Consider the following 12,741-nt stretch of genomic DNA (forward strand, 5'->3'; position numbering starts at 1 on the left):
CTGGGACCTCAGAGTGGTCTTCCATGGGCGACAGTGTTTTTTTTTATAAATCTTTTTATTAACAATCATCGACGTACAAAAACACAGAACACTGATACAGTCCCTGTTTAGGTGAGACAGAATCTGGTAACAATTATGAACCTCGCACACAGTTAGGACAATTTCAAGGAGTCGGTGAGTCGTCAAGGGTAGTGTCTTGGGGGGGAATACACATGTTCCCTCTGTATGAGTTCAATGGCCCCCATAGACGGGACCACAATTTGGGGCAGCCCCGAGCAACGAAGACCGTCTTCTCATGGAACATGCACCAATCCATACATGTCTTCCATGCTCCCAGTGTGGGCGGAGCTGCAGCCCCTCATGCCTGTGCAATGTTCCTTTTTGGCACCATAAATCCCAAAGTGACCCATTGTGTTTGGTGTGTGTTTAGATCAATTGGCTCGCAAATATTTAGAAAACATCTACGCGCTTCTGGGAGAAGAGACACAGCCAGGACCTCCTTTACCACTTCATGTACCTCTTGCCAGTAGGTCTGAATGTGCGTGCATTCCCAGATGATGTGTAAGAAGGTGCCTACTTGTCCACAGTGTCTACAACAGTCTCCCGTAGTTGCCCTTCCCATCTGCACTAGTCTAGGTCCTGTCATATATATCCTGTGAAGGCTTTTAAGTTCTACTAGTCGCAGTCGTGCCGGAATCGCCACCACCCTAGGAGAGGACACGGTATCTTGCCAGTCCTCGTTGTCCAATTCAATGCTGTTGGCCTCCCACTTTTGTCGTATGAGCGCTAAAGGGTCGTCCATGTTGTAGATTAATTTGTTATAAATCAATGAAATAGTCTTTTCCTGGAGGTGACTGTCCAATATCCTACTCTCCAATGGGGAGGACTCCGGGGGGGAGGTACCCTTGGGGAAGATGGAACGTGAGGCATGTCGTACCTGTGTGTAACAGAAATACTCAGAGTCGGCAAATTCGTGTTGGTCCTGGAGGGCAGCAAGCGATTTAATGTCACTCTTCTCCCATAGGTCTTGTATGCGAGAGATGCCAATCATATCCCACCTATCAAATCCCTTTGTCGTCCATAGATTACCTAGTCGTGCGGAGTCCCACAGGGGGGTGGCCAACATCAGTTTACCCTCCCATCCCAGGGATCTGTTGGCGGCATGCCATACTGTTATCGAGTGTCCAGTAGGGCCTGTTATTGGAGAACGAGCGGGTTTGTCGTAAAGCGATCTATTATAGTTCCCACCCGGTAGAAGCCATCTATCCATACGATAGCATGGGTCGTCAGGTGCCCCATAGGTGCCGTGATTGATAGCAGCCATATGGGCCGCCCAATAATATTTCTGAATATCAGGGAGAGCGATGCCACCATCATACCATTTCAGGGTAAGTTTCTTGAGAGCTATGCGTGATGTTCCATTCCATAACAGCTCTCTTTGAAGGTGCTCGATTTCTCTGAAATAGGCGAGGGGGGCTACATGGGGGGAGTTTTGTAAAGCATAGAGGAAACGGGGAAGGGACATCATTTTGAATAGGGCAGCCCTGCCCAGGGGGGATAGAGGGAGAGTCCTCCAGCTGGCTATATCACGTTTTAGGCGCTGAAATGGGGGAGGTGATTGTGGTCATAGCGGAGCGTGGTCTCTAGGGAGATGAATATTGCTAAGTATTTGAATCTCGTGGACCTTGAACCAAGTCCGGAAAGCACAGGATGGACTGACTTTGTTTTAGTTTCTTTTCCTCCCCTAGTGTATCTTGTATGGAAATTACATACAAAGGACTGAGTACCTAATTCATATCATTAAACACTTAGGGCCATATGTAGGTAATTTCTATTTACCGATTCCAAAATACAGAATTTTACCAATTCGGCCTGGAGGCCCATAGGAATGAATGGGAAGCCATTCACTATTACCGATTCGGTAAATACCGAATCGCTAATAGGGGGAGCATATTAAAGGGTGGCAGGGTGTCACATTGACACCCTGTTGCACCCCTGAATCGTGCATGTGTGCACATGTGGCGCACATACATGCCCTGTCTGCCACATGGCACTTTTAAAAAAGCACAAAATTCCTTTTTAAAAGGTATTCGGTATTTACCACCAACTTGTAGTTGGTGGTAAATAACGAATCCTTAAACCAAAAATGCACTCACTTGAGTGCTCCCTACATAGGATTTAAGGATTCGGTAATTTACCGATTCCTTAAATTAAGGAATCGGTATTTTTCCGATTCCTTAAAATAACGAATCGGTAAATTACCGAATCCTTAAATCCAGCCTCCTACATCGGAAAGGGCTTAATATCGGTCGGTAATAAGGAAATTTACCGATTTTCGGCCGTTACCGACTGGTATTAGCCCACCTACATATGGGCCTTAGTAACTCTAATAAAAGACTTGACCTCATATGTGAGTCTAACTAACCCTTGGCCACCTCAACCGCCCGACTGATAACACACTTATTTAAGTAAAGGACTCGGCACTAATCCAGACAACCCTTATGGTGATTTCAGTGGTCTTAGACAACCTTAGAAAGCTCTCTGAGTGGTAGTTGTGGAGAGCAGCCTTCAGGCTTAGTCCAGAAGGAGTGTCAAGCAGCTTGTTTTACCAGTACTAATCATATAGTGTATATTAAATGAAAAAGAACCACACAGTGTAGTTATAAAAAATAGTAATATTTATTAAACACACTAACACATTGATTTATCTCCTACCCAGAGATATAAACATAATACACACAATATTTAAAAGGAGAACAGGTAAGTAGCACAAATACACAGTGGTCTCAAGGGGGAGACCAAACTATATACTAATAAAGTGGAATGCGAACAGCGAGCGAAGTCGAGACTGGACCTAGAAGACTTAGAAGAGCTGGGGACCAAGGAACCACCCATGGTAAGTGCCCAGGAACCCCACGGAGGCTGTGAGCAGAGTGGAAACAGAGCTGCATACCCAATGTGAGTCATTGGTAAAGAAGCGGTTGCCGTTTTGCAGAAGAAGGACCCTTCCCAGAGGACCCTGAAGAAACTTCCTGGAAGATGGGAGGTTGGAGAGTCGACCCACCCGTGGATACCCAACGAGGCAGGATACCTACACCAGGGAAACCGGGTGCACTGGTGCGAAGTGGCATCAGAAACTGCCGCAGACCACAAAGGAAGACTTCAGTGAAGATGCCGCTGGTGAAGAAGGAGAAAGAGTCAGTGGAATCCAAGGGTGGATTCTTGAAGAGGAGTACCTGCAAGCAGAGGGGGCAGGGTCTATGCCACTCGGAATTGACCAAAATGCACGGAAGACCAATGACCACCGATGTCGGAAGATGCACAAGGGTTGACCGTGAGCTTGTCACTGCAGCTGTGAGCACGAGGCGACGCAGTTGAAGACCAGGAGCCGTTCAAGAGCTGTCTCAGGTCAGAAGGGGAGAACCAGGAGGTCAGTGTCTGACGGGAGCACCAACAAGCCTTGGCAGCAGCAACAGACGAGGAAAGCGACGAAGGTGCAGTATCGGGACCAGCAAGGTGCCGGGGACTCACCAAGTGCAAAAAAGTCAGAGCAGGCCCGAGCAAGCAGAGGAGCCTACTGGAGCCAAAGAGGACCCTCAAGAGGACCCACAGGCCTAAGGCACAGGAGCAGCACAAGGACCTCGAGCAGCTCACAAATGATGCAGGCCAACGGTGCAGAGGATGCAGTGAGGACGAAGATCTTGGCAGCAAGATCAGCTGAAGGCTGGAGCTTCTTGGAGCCCAAAGGTTTCTGGAGAAGAAAGTCAACAAGCCTTGGCAACGACAAGTCGAGGTGGTGCAAAGGGCTGCTGTTCCAGCGGTTCTAACAGGGAATACTGGCCTCAAACCCAGTGAAAAGACAGTGCAGGCCACAAGAAAGTTGCAGAATCACCACCTGAATTGCTGGGCCTTGCGAAGTCCAGAGGAAATCAGGAGCAGCAGACCCGTCAGCTTAGTTGCCATGCCTGCAGATGCAGAGGAGCGACAACTTCACTCCAAGGGAGATTCCTTCAGGTGGAGAAGAACCTGGATGGAGCTCAGGCACAGACAACGCAGAAGACTGGCAGGACGAGAGACCAGGAGCTGCAGTAGCCTTCTAGAAGCAGTCTCGGTTCCCAAAGCGAGGTGCAAAGTGCCCAGATGGTAGATGTGGTTTTGGATCTGAATCTTGTCCCACGACAATTCTGAAGAGCCACCCACAGGTAAGCCCTTAAGTACCCTAGGGAAACGGTTGGGACGATTCAGGGGTTCCTCCAAGAGGGAAGGACACTCCCATGTCCTTTGTCCAGTTTTGCGCAAGAGCGGGGACAACGGCTCCCTGAACAGGTTTCAACTGGAGTATGCAAGGCGGTAACAAATGCCCTTCAAAGCAGTCTGTGGTGCTGCAAGCGCCCCCACCCCAGCCCAATACACTAAGTCCTCTCTGGGAGGTGGCCACACCTCCCTGTGACAGGAAAACTATTGTTCTGCCTTCGCCTGCTCGAGTCTGGCTCAGCAGCAGGAGGGCAGAATCGAGTCTGTGGTCGGCAGCAGAACTAGCCTGCTGTTAGACCCTGAAAGGCTAGAACCCGGGAATACAGAGGCGCTACCTAGGGGAGCCCTCCAGTTCATAGGATCCTACATCCAACACTGGAATCGGTAGGATTCCAACATGTTTGATAGCAAACATGACTGGTTTTGGTGCAGCCAATATACTGTTAGATATCTCGTAATTGACTTGCTGTCCACTATATATATAAAATGGCTGACCGCACTTACAAAGCCGGAATAATTGACTGCCTGGTTTGAAGGAGGTGTCCTGCTCATGCAGGGCACCCTTACACTTATAACCAAGCAGCCTGCCTTCAGGATTGAAAGGCCTGCTTTAGGGGTGACATAGTTTTAAGTGTAGTAACCTCAGATACAAGGAAATGTATATCTGTTGTGAGTGTTGCTAGCACCGGCTCACACAGGCTGCAACGGCAGGCCTGTAGTCACAGAGTGGTCTCTTATGGGTGGCATAATACATGCTGCAGCCCATGGGAGACCCCTGGTGTACCTATGCCCTGGGTACATTAGTACCATATACTAGGTACTTAGAAGCGTTCACCAGTAGTCAAATAGGAAGATACCAAAGTACTTACCACAGTCCAATTTAGGGACTTTAGAGAGCCCAGTGACTGGGGTCTTGATTAGCAGGATCCCAGTCAGACTAGTCTAAAAGCAGAACACCACCAGCAAAAAGTGGGGGCAACAATGAAAGCAGATCCTTCTTTCTTACACAATCACCCCCCACCAAATGAAAGGAGATGAAACTAAACTTGCCCAGTTGAGTTTTGACTTTCCAAGTGGAAATATCTGGAGAGACCATCTGTGTTGACATGGTTACCCCCAGGCCTATGCTTCACTGAAAAGTCCATTACCTATAGGAAAATGGACCACCTCAGAAAATTGGGTCTTACACCCTTCATTTGTTGAAGCCATAAGAGGGGCTTATGGTCTGTCTGAACAATGAAGTGAGTACCAAACAGGTATGGCCTCAACTTCTTCAAGGCCCAGACCACAGCAAAGGCCTCCCTCGCAATAGCTGAACAATGTTTCTCCCTGGGGGTCAACATTTTGCTTATAAAAGGTACTGGTTGGTCCTGGCCCTCTGTATTAAGTTTGGACAAATCAGCTCCTACCCCTCTCTCAGAAGCATATGTTTGGATAATGAAGGTTTTGTAGTAATCAGGACTTTGCAGAATGGGAGCAGTGCACATGGCCTGCTTCAGGTCATCAAATACCTTTTGACAGCTAACTGTCCACTGAACTTTCTTTGGCATTTTCTTGGAGGTGACATCATTAAGGGGAGTCCCAATGGACCAATATCTCTTAACAAACCTCCAGTAGTACCCAGTCCGGCACAAGAAAGCTCTGACCTGAGTCTGGTTAGAGGGAGCAACCCAGTCCTTTATGGTCTGGATATTACTCTTCAATGGTTGAACCTGACATCCACCTACCAGGTGACCCAAGTACACAACCTTATTCTGCCCTATCTGGCACTTTGTAGCCAGAACATTTCTGAGGTGGACCAGGTTATTCTCCCAGGTGGAACTAAATAACAAGTTACTTACCTTCGGTAACAATATATCTGTAAGAAACATAGGTTAGTTATAGATTCCTTACCTTAGAATCACCCCCAGGCGTCAGACTGGATCCGGAAAACATTTCATCAGCAGTCCCTCAGCAAGTCAGAAGGTGGCGTCGGACACTGCCCTCTCGCGCTGATGTTAGTTCTGTACATGACTTTCTGCACCAGAAACGCAGAGCCATGCAAGGCACTGACCACTGGTGTACAAAACTAGGGCCCGGAAAGGGTATCCTTAACCCTAGAAATCAGTTCGCAGAACAGGGAGGTGAACCATGCCACAAATTTGTTCCATCGGCAGGGGTATACCGTCTTAGCGGAAGGACGCCTGGCTGCCAAGATTACAAGTCAAATGACGTCAACTGCCACCGCTGAATCCCCACGCAAGGAGGTGGAGGCTGGACAAGTTCAGGTGGAGGACCGTCCCCTGCTGCTACGACCGAAGATCCTCCCGAAGAGGCAGTCGAATCGGGGGATCGATTGACAGACTGAGTTGCTCGGGATACCAGACTCTTCGTGCCCAGTCCGGAGCAACAAGAATGACTTGGGCGCTGTCATGCCTGATCTTCTTCAGCACTCTGGGCAGAAGTGGTATAGGCGGAAAGGCGTATAGAAGAGTGCAACGCCACTCGCGACGAAAAGCATCGCCGAGCGAGTGCCGCCTTGGAAATCCCAAAGCACAGAATAGCTGACATTGCGCGATCTCTTTGGTGGCGAATAAATCTAACCAAGGCTCTCCCCATTGCAGAAAGAGACCTTGCACCACCTCTGAGTGAACACGAGATTTGTGATCCATCATGCACCTGCGGCTGAGTTCGTCCGCCCTGGAGTTCAGAGATCCTGCCAGGTGTTGAACCACCAGGGATACGCCCTGATGTTCCAGCCATGTCCAGAGGCGCAGGGCCTCCTGACATAGGGTCCACAACCCCACCTCGCCCTGTTGTTGTAGTACCACATGGCGGTGGTGTTGTCCGTGAACACCTGCACTACTCTATCCCGGACAGAGAGAAGGAATGCCTTCAGTGCAAGACGGATCGCCCGGAGCTCCCAAAGGTTGATGTGGAGCTCGGATTACGCCGGACACCAGAGGCCTCTGATCTCCGCCTCTCCCATGTGGCCGCCCCATCCGAGAAGGGATGCGTCTGTCACCACTGTATGATCTGGGTGGGGAAGGGAGAGGAATCTGCCATTGACCCAATCCTGGTTCGCCAGCCACCACTGTAGTTGTCGAGCAGTGCCCTCCGAGATCTGGACGCAATCGGACAGATTTCCCTGATGCTGCGCTCACTGGAACTTCAGGTCCCACTGCAGAGCCTGCATATGCCCCTGGCTTGATCGATCAGCAGGATGCAGGAGGCCATGAGGCCCAGCAGCCTCAGGGTCATTTTGACCGAAACCCGGGACAGAGGCTGAAAGATCGGAATCATATCCCGGACTCTCTGTTTGGGAGGATAGACTCGAAACTGCGTTGTGACCAGAACCGCTCCGATGAAGAGGAGCTTCTGAGAATGAATCGGGTGCAACTTCGGCACATTGATGGACAACCCTTGCAGATGCAGGATGTCGGCCGTAATCTGGAGGTGGGAGATGACTGCCTGGGTAGAGCCCGCCTTCAACAGCCAGTCGCCGAGATAGGGGAAGACTGAAACCTCTGATCTGCGCAGATGAGTTGAGACCACCGCCATCATTTTCATGAACACCTGACGGGCGCTGGTAAGGCCAAAAGGCAAGCACGGTGAACTGAAAGTGCTTGTGGCCTACCGTGAACCGCAGGTAACGGCAGGACGTGAATGTGAAAATAAGCGTCCTGCAAGTCCAACGCTACCATCCAGTCTTGCGGGTCGAGGGCAGACAAGACCTGAGCAAGCGTCAACATTTTAAACTTCTCCTTCCGGAGGAAGCGATTGACGTCCCTGAGGATCAAGACAGGATGCAGGCCCTTGTACCACTTGGGAACCAGAAAGTACTGGGAGTAACAACCACAACCTACTTCTGGGACAGGAACACGCTTGATGGCTCCCTTGGCCAAGAGAGCCATAACTTCCTGCTGGAGAAGTGCCAGATGATCCTCCGACATGCGGTGGTATCGCGGTGGCATGGCTGGAGGGGTACTCTCAAAGTGGAGGGAGTAGCCCCTTTGGACTATTTGCAAAACCCACCTGTCCGAAGTGATGATGCGCCAGTGGGGGAAGTGATGGCGAATCCTGCCGCCCACTGGTGTTTGATGCGCCTGAAAGGTCAGACTAGGAGGGTTTGGAGGCTGCTGCAGAAGGGGGGTTGGTGGACTGGCCCATCCGCTAGACCGTAGAACCTCGCCGGTTGTATCAGCGTCCCCAGCCGCGTGGAGGCTGGCTAACTTGCTGTGGCCTGTGCCCCGGGTGAGACGTAGCGGGGCACCCCTTCCGTAGCCACGAAAGGGGCAAAAAGCAGACCGCGCCGGACGGAAGGAGAGGCCAAGGACTTGGCCGTAGCCCATGAGTCCTTGAAGCGCTCTAGGGCGTTGTCTGCTTTGTCGCCAAAAAGGCGACGGCCATCAAAAGGCATGTCAATCAAGGTGTCCTGGACATCCCCTGAAAAGCCAGTGGACCTCATCCAGGCGTTGCGGCGAAGCGCTACCGATGCTGAAATGGTCCTGCCCAGAGAGTCCAGCCAACAACGGATTGTAAACTTTGCTGCATCTCTACTGGCGGCGACAGCCTGGGAAAGCACTGCCCGGGCCTCCTCCGGACACTGAGGCAGCACAGTGAGTGCGAAGAACAAGTTACTTACCTTCGGTAACGATGTATCTGTAAGAAACATTAGTTAGTTAGATTCCTCACCTTAGAATATCCCCAGGCGTCAGACTGGATCCGGAAGATTTTTGTAGCAATACCCCTTGCGCGTCGCTAGGCGTCGTCTGCGGCTCCGTGTCCGTCGTTGGCGTCGTGAGCCGGAATGACGTTGTCGGAGTACTTAGACGCCGCCCTCGCGCGCTGACGTCAGTTCTTGTACATAGCTTTCCGCGCCAGGAACGCAGAGCCATGCAAGAGACCGACACTGGTGCCAAAAAGTCTAGGGCCCTGAAAAGGATAGCCTTAACCCTAGATGTCGGTTCGCAGAACGGGGGGGATGGGTGGGTCGGTGAGGAATCTAACTAACTAATGTTTCTTACAGATATATCGTTACCGAAGGTAAGTAACTTGTTCATCTGAAAGAAACACGTTAGTTAGATTCCTCACCTTAGAATAGATACCCGAGCAATACCAACCCCGGTGGTGGGTCTGCGAACCAAGATCACACCAGAAAGTCCTGGAGGACAGAGTAGTAGCCGCCGTGGCCCGAGTAGAATGGGCTCGCAGCCCAACAGGAGGGTCACTTTTTGCCAAGGAATAACAGATTTTTATACACAAAACGACCCACCGGGAGATGGTCCGTTTGTGCACAGCTTTTCCCTTCTTAGCACCCACGTAGCCAACGAAAAGCTGGTCGTCCACCCGGAACTGTTTCGTGCGGTCCAAATAAAAGGAGAGCGCACGTTTTGGGTCCAGACGGTGGAGCCGCTCTTCCTCTTTGGAAGGATGCGGAGGGGGAAAGAAGGTGGGCAAGGTGACAGATTGCCCAAGATGAAAGGGGGTCACCACCTTCGGTAGAAAGGAAGGACGAGGCCGAAGGACAACCTTGTCCGGATGAACAGATAGAAAAGGAGGCTTGGACGACAGAGCCTGGAGCTCACTCACCCGTCTAGCCGAGGTGATGGCTACCAGGAAAGCAGTCTTAAGAGTGAGAACACGAAGAGGACAATTGTGAAGAGGCTCAAAGGGAGCGCACATCAGAAATGTTAAGACAAGATTAAAGTCCCACTGAGGCATTACGAAAGGGACAGGAGGGAACGTGTGAGTAATGCCTTTAAGAAAGCGTGACACTACAGGGGACTTGAAAAGAGAGGGCTGATCTGGAAGCTGTAAGAAGGCAGAGAGAGCAGCAAGATAACCTTTCAAGGTGCCCAGGGCAGAGCCCTGCCGGGCCAAAGAAAGAAGAAAGAGAAGAACCTCAGAAAGAGGGGCGGAAAGGGGATCCACAGCCTTTGCTGTGCACCATGCCACAAATTTGTTCCACCGGCAGGCGTATACCGTCTTTGTGGAGGGACGCCTGGCTGCCAGAATGATACCACAGACTTCAGGAGGCAAGTCAAATGGCACCAACTGCCAACGCTCAATCTCCACGCATGGAGGTGGAGGCTGGACAGGTTCGGGTGGAGGACCGTCCCCTGCTGCTGCGACAGAAGATCCTCCCGAAGGGGTAGACGTATCGGAGGATCGGTCAACATACTGAGTAGCTCGGGATACCAGTACCTTCGTGCCCAATCCGGAGCCACCAAGATGACTTGGGCCCGGTCGTGCCTGATCTTCTTCAGCACTCTGGGCAGAAGTGGTATAGGCGGAAAGGCGTACAACAGACCGCAACTCCACTCGCGACGAAAAGCGTTGCCTAGCGAGTGCCGCCTTGGAAATTCCAACGCGCAGAACTGCTGACATTGCGCGTTCTCGTCGGTGGCGAATAGATCTAACCAAGGCTCTCCCCACTGCTGAAAGAGACCTTGCGCCACCTCGGAGTTCAGACGCCATTCGTGATCCATCATGCACCGGCGGCTGAGTTCCTCTGCTCTGGCGTTCAGAGAGCCCGCCAGATGTTGAACCACCAGGGTGATGCCTTGGTGTTCCAGCCATGTCCAGAGGCGCAGAGCCTCCTGACAAAGGGTCCATGACCCCACCCCGCCCTGTTTGTTGCAATACCACATGCCGATGGTGTTGTCCGTGAACACCTGCACGACACTTCCCCGGACAGAGGGAAGGAAGGCTTTCAGTGCAAGTCGGATAGCTCTCAGCTCCAACAAGTTGATGTGGAGGCGAGACTCCGCCGGAGACCAGAGTCCTCTGATCTCCGCCTCTCCCATATGGCCACCCCATCCCAGGAGGGACGCATCCGTCACGACGACATGCTCCGGTAGGGATAGGGAGAGGCTCTTGCCCGCGACCCAATCGCGGTCCGTGAGCCACCACTGCAACTGCTGTGCAGTGCCCTCCGAGATCAAGACATGGTTGGACAGGTTGCCGTGATGCTGGGCCCACTGAAACTTCAGGTCCCACTGCAGAGCTCGCATGCGCCGCCTGGCGTGATGCACTAGTAGGATGCAGAAGGCCATCAGCCCCGGAAGCCGCAACACTAGCCTGACCGAAACCCAGGATAGAGGCCGAAAGATGGGAATCGGGGCCTGTATATCCCGGACCCACTGTTCCGGTGGGTGGACCCGGAACTGCGCCGAATCGAGAACCGCTCCGATGAAGAGGAGCTTCTGAGAGGGGCTCAGGTGTGACTTCGGCACGTTGATGGAAAACCCCAGCAAATGCAGGAGATCCGCCAAAGTCTGGAGGTGGGAGACGACTGTCTGGGGCGAGCCCGCCTTCAACAACCAGTCGTCGAGATAGGGGAAGACTGGAACCCCTGATCTGCGCAGATGAGCTGCGACCACCGCCATCACTTTCGTGAACACCCGAGGGGCACTGGTAAAGCCGAAGGGGAGCACGGTGAACTGAAAGTGCTCCTGACCCACCGTGAACCGCAGGTAACGCCGGTGGGCCGGCAGGACGGGGATATGGAAGTCCAATCCATCCAGTCTCCAGGGTCTAGGGCAGCTAGAACCTGAGCCAAAGTCAACATTTTGAACCGTTCCTTCCGGAGGAAGGCATTGACGTTCCTGAGGTCCAAGATAGGGTGTAGGCCTCCTTTGCCCTTCTTGGGAACCAGAAAGTAGTGGGAATAACAACCACGACCTACTTCTTGGCTCGGAACGCGCTCGACGGCCTCTTTGGCCAAGAGGGCCGAAACTTCCTCTCACAGAAGATTCAAATGATCCTCCGAGATACGGTGGTGCTGCGGAGGCATGCCTGGAGGGGTCGTCTCGAAGGGGAGGGAGTAGCCCCTACGGACGATTTGCAGCACCCACCTGTCCGAAGTAATGGTACGCCAGTGGTGCAGGTGATGGCGAACCCGGCCTCCCACTGGCGAGGAATGGGCCTGAAAGCTCGGACTAGGAAGGCTTTGAGACGGATGCTGCCGGGGTGGATGTGGACTGACCGCGTTGTCCTCCAGTACCGCCTCGGCGGAAACCACGTCCGCGACCGCGTGCAGGCTGGTTCTGCGGCCGGTGGCTAGGCGGACGTGAGGAGGTGCCCCTTCCTTGGCCACTGTGAGAGTTCCGACACGTCAGGACCTCGGAACGCATGCGCGGCAGAGAGCGGCTTCCCACCGGAGGGACGGAGCGGTCTAGTGGCCCAAGCCCTTCTGACACACCACCAAACGTCACCCGCGTCACAGACACAGGAGTGGTGCGGCGGTCAAACGAAGGCGGAGACAGAGGCAGTCCAGCACGGAAAAGGGGCGGAAAACGAAGGAGGAGTCGTCCACCAACAGAAAGAGACGGGACCGGAGGAGGTGAACGACGAGAACGGAGAAGAACACAAGTTTGAAAAGAATCAAGTACCAGCTGAGAGACCAGAGAAAGGGGAGCCCAGCGGTATCAAGGAAGAGAAGAAGACGGGAGAGGTGCACCTCGGCAGACCCGAAAACACACCTACGTCCGAAGAGGTCCAAGG

The 12,741-nt window shown here is 52.5% G+C and overlaps 1 protein-coding gene across 1 annotated transcript in view; it reads right to left on the reverse strand.

Annotated features, from left to right (window-relative positions):
• The window catches only part of LOC146856663 (FIGNL1-interacting regulator of recombination and mitosis-like), a 1,639,010-nt gene that overhangs the window by 383,134 nt on the left and 1,243,135 nt on the right, over positions 1 to 12,741 (reverse strand). The window lies entirely within an intron of this gene.

Source organism: Triturus cristatus, chromosome 4_1 (assembly GCF_964204655.1).
Source record: "Triturus cristatus chromosome 4_1, aTriCri1.1, whole genome shotgun sequence".
In the NCBI taxonomy this organism is placed as follows: domain Eukaryota; kingdom Metazoa; phylum Chordata; class Amphibia; order Caudata; family Salamandridae; genus Triturus; species Triturus cristatus.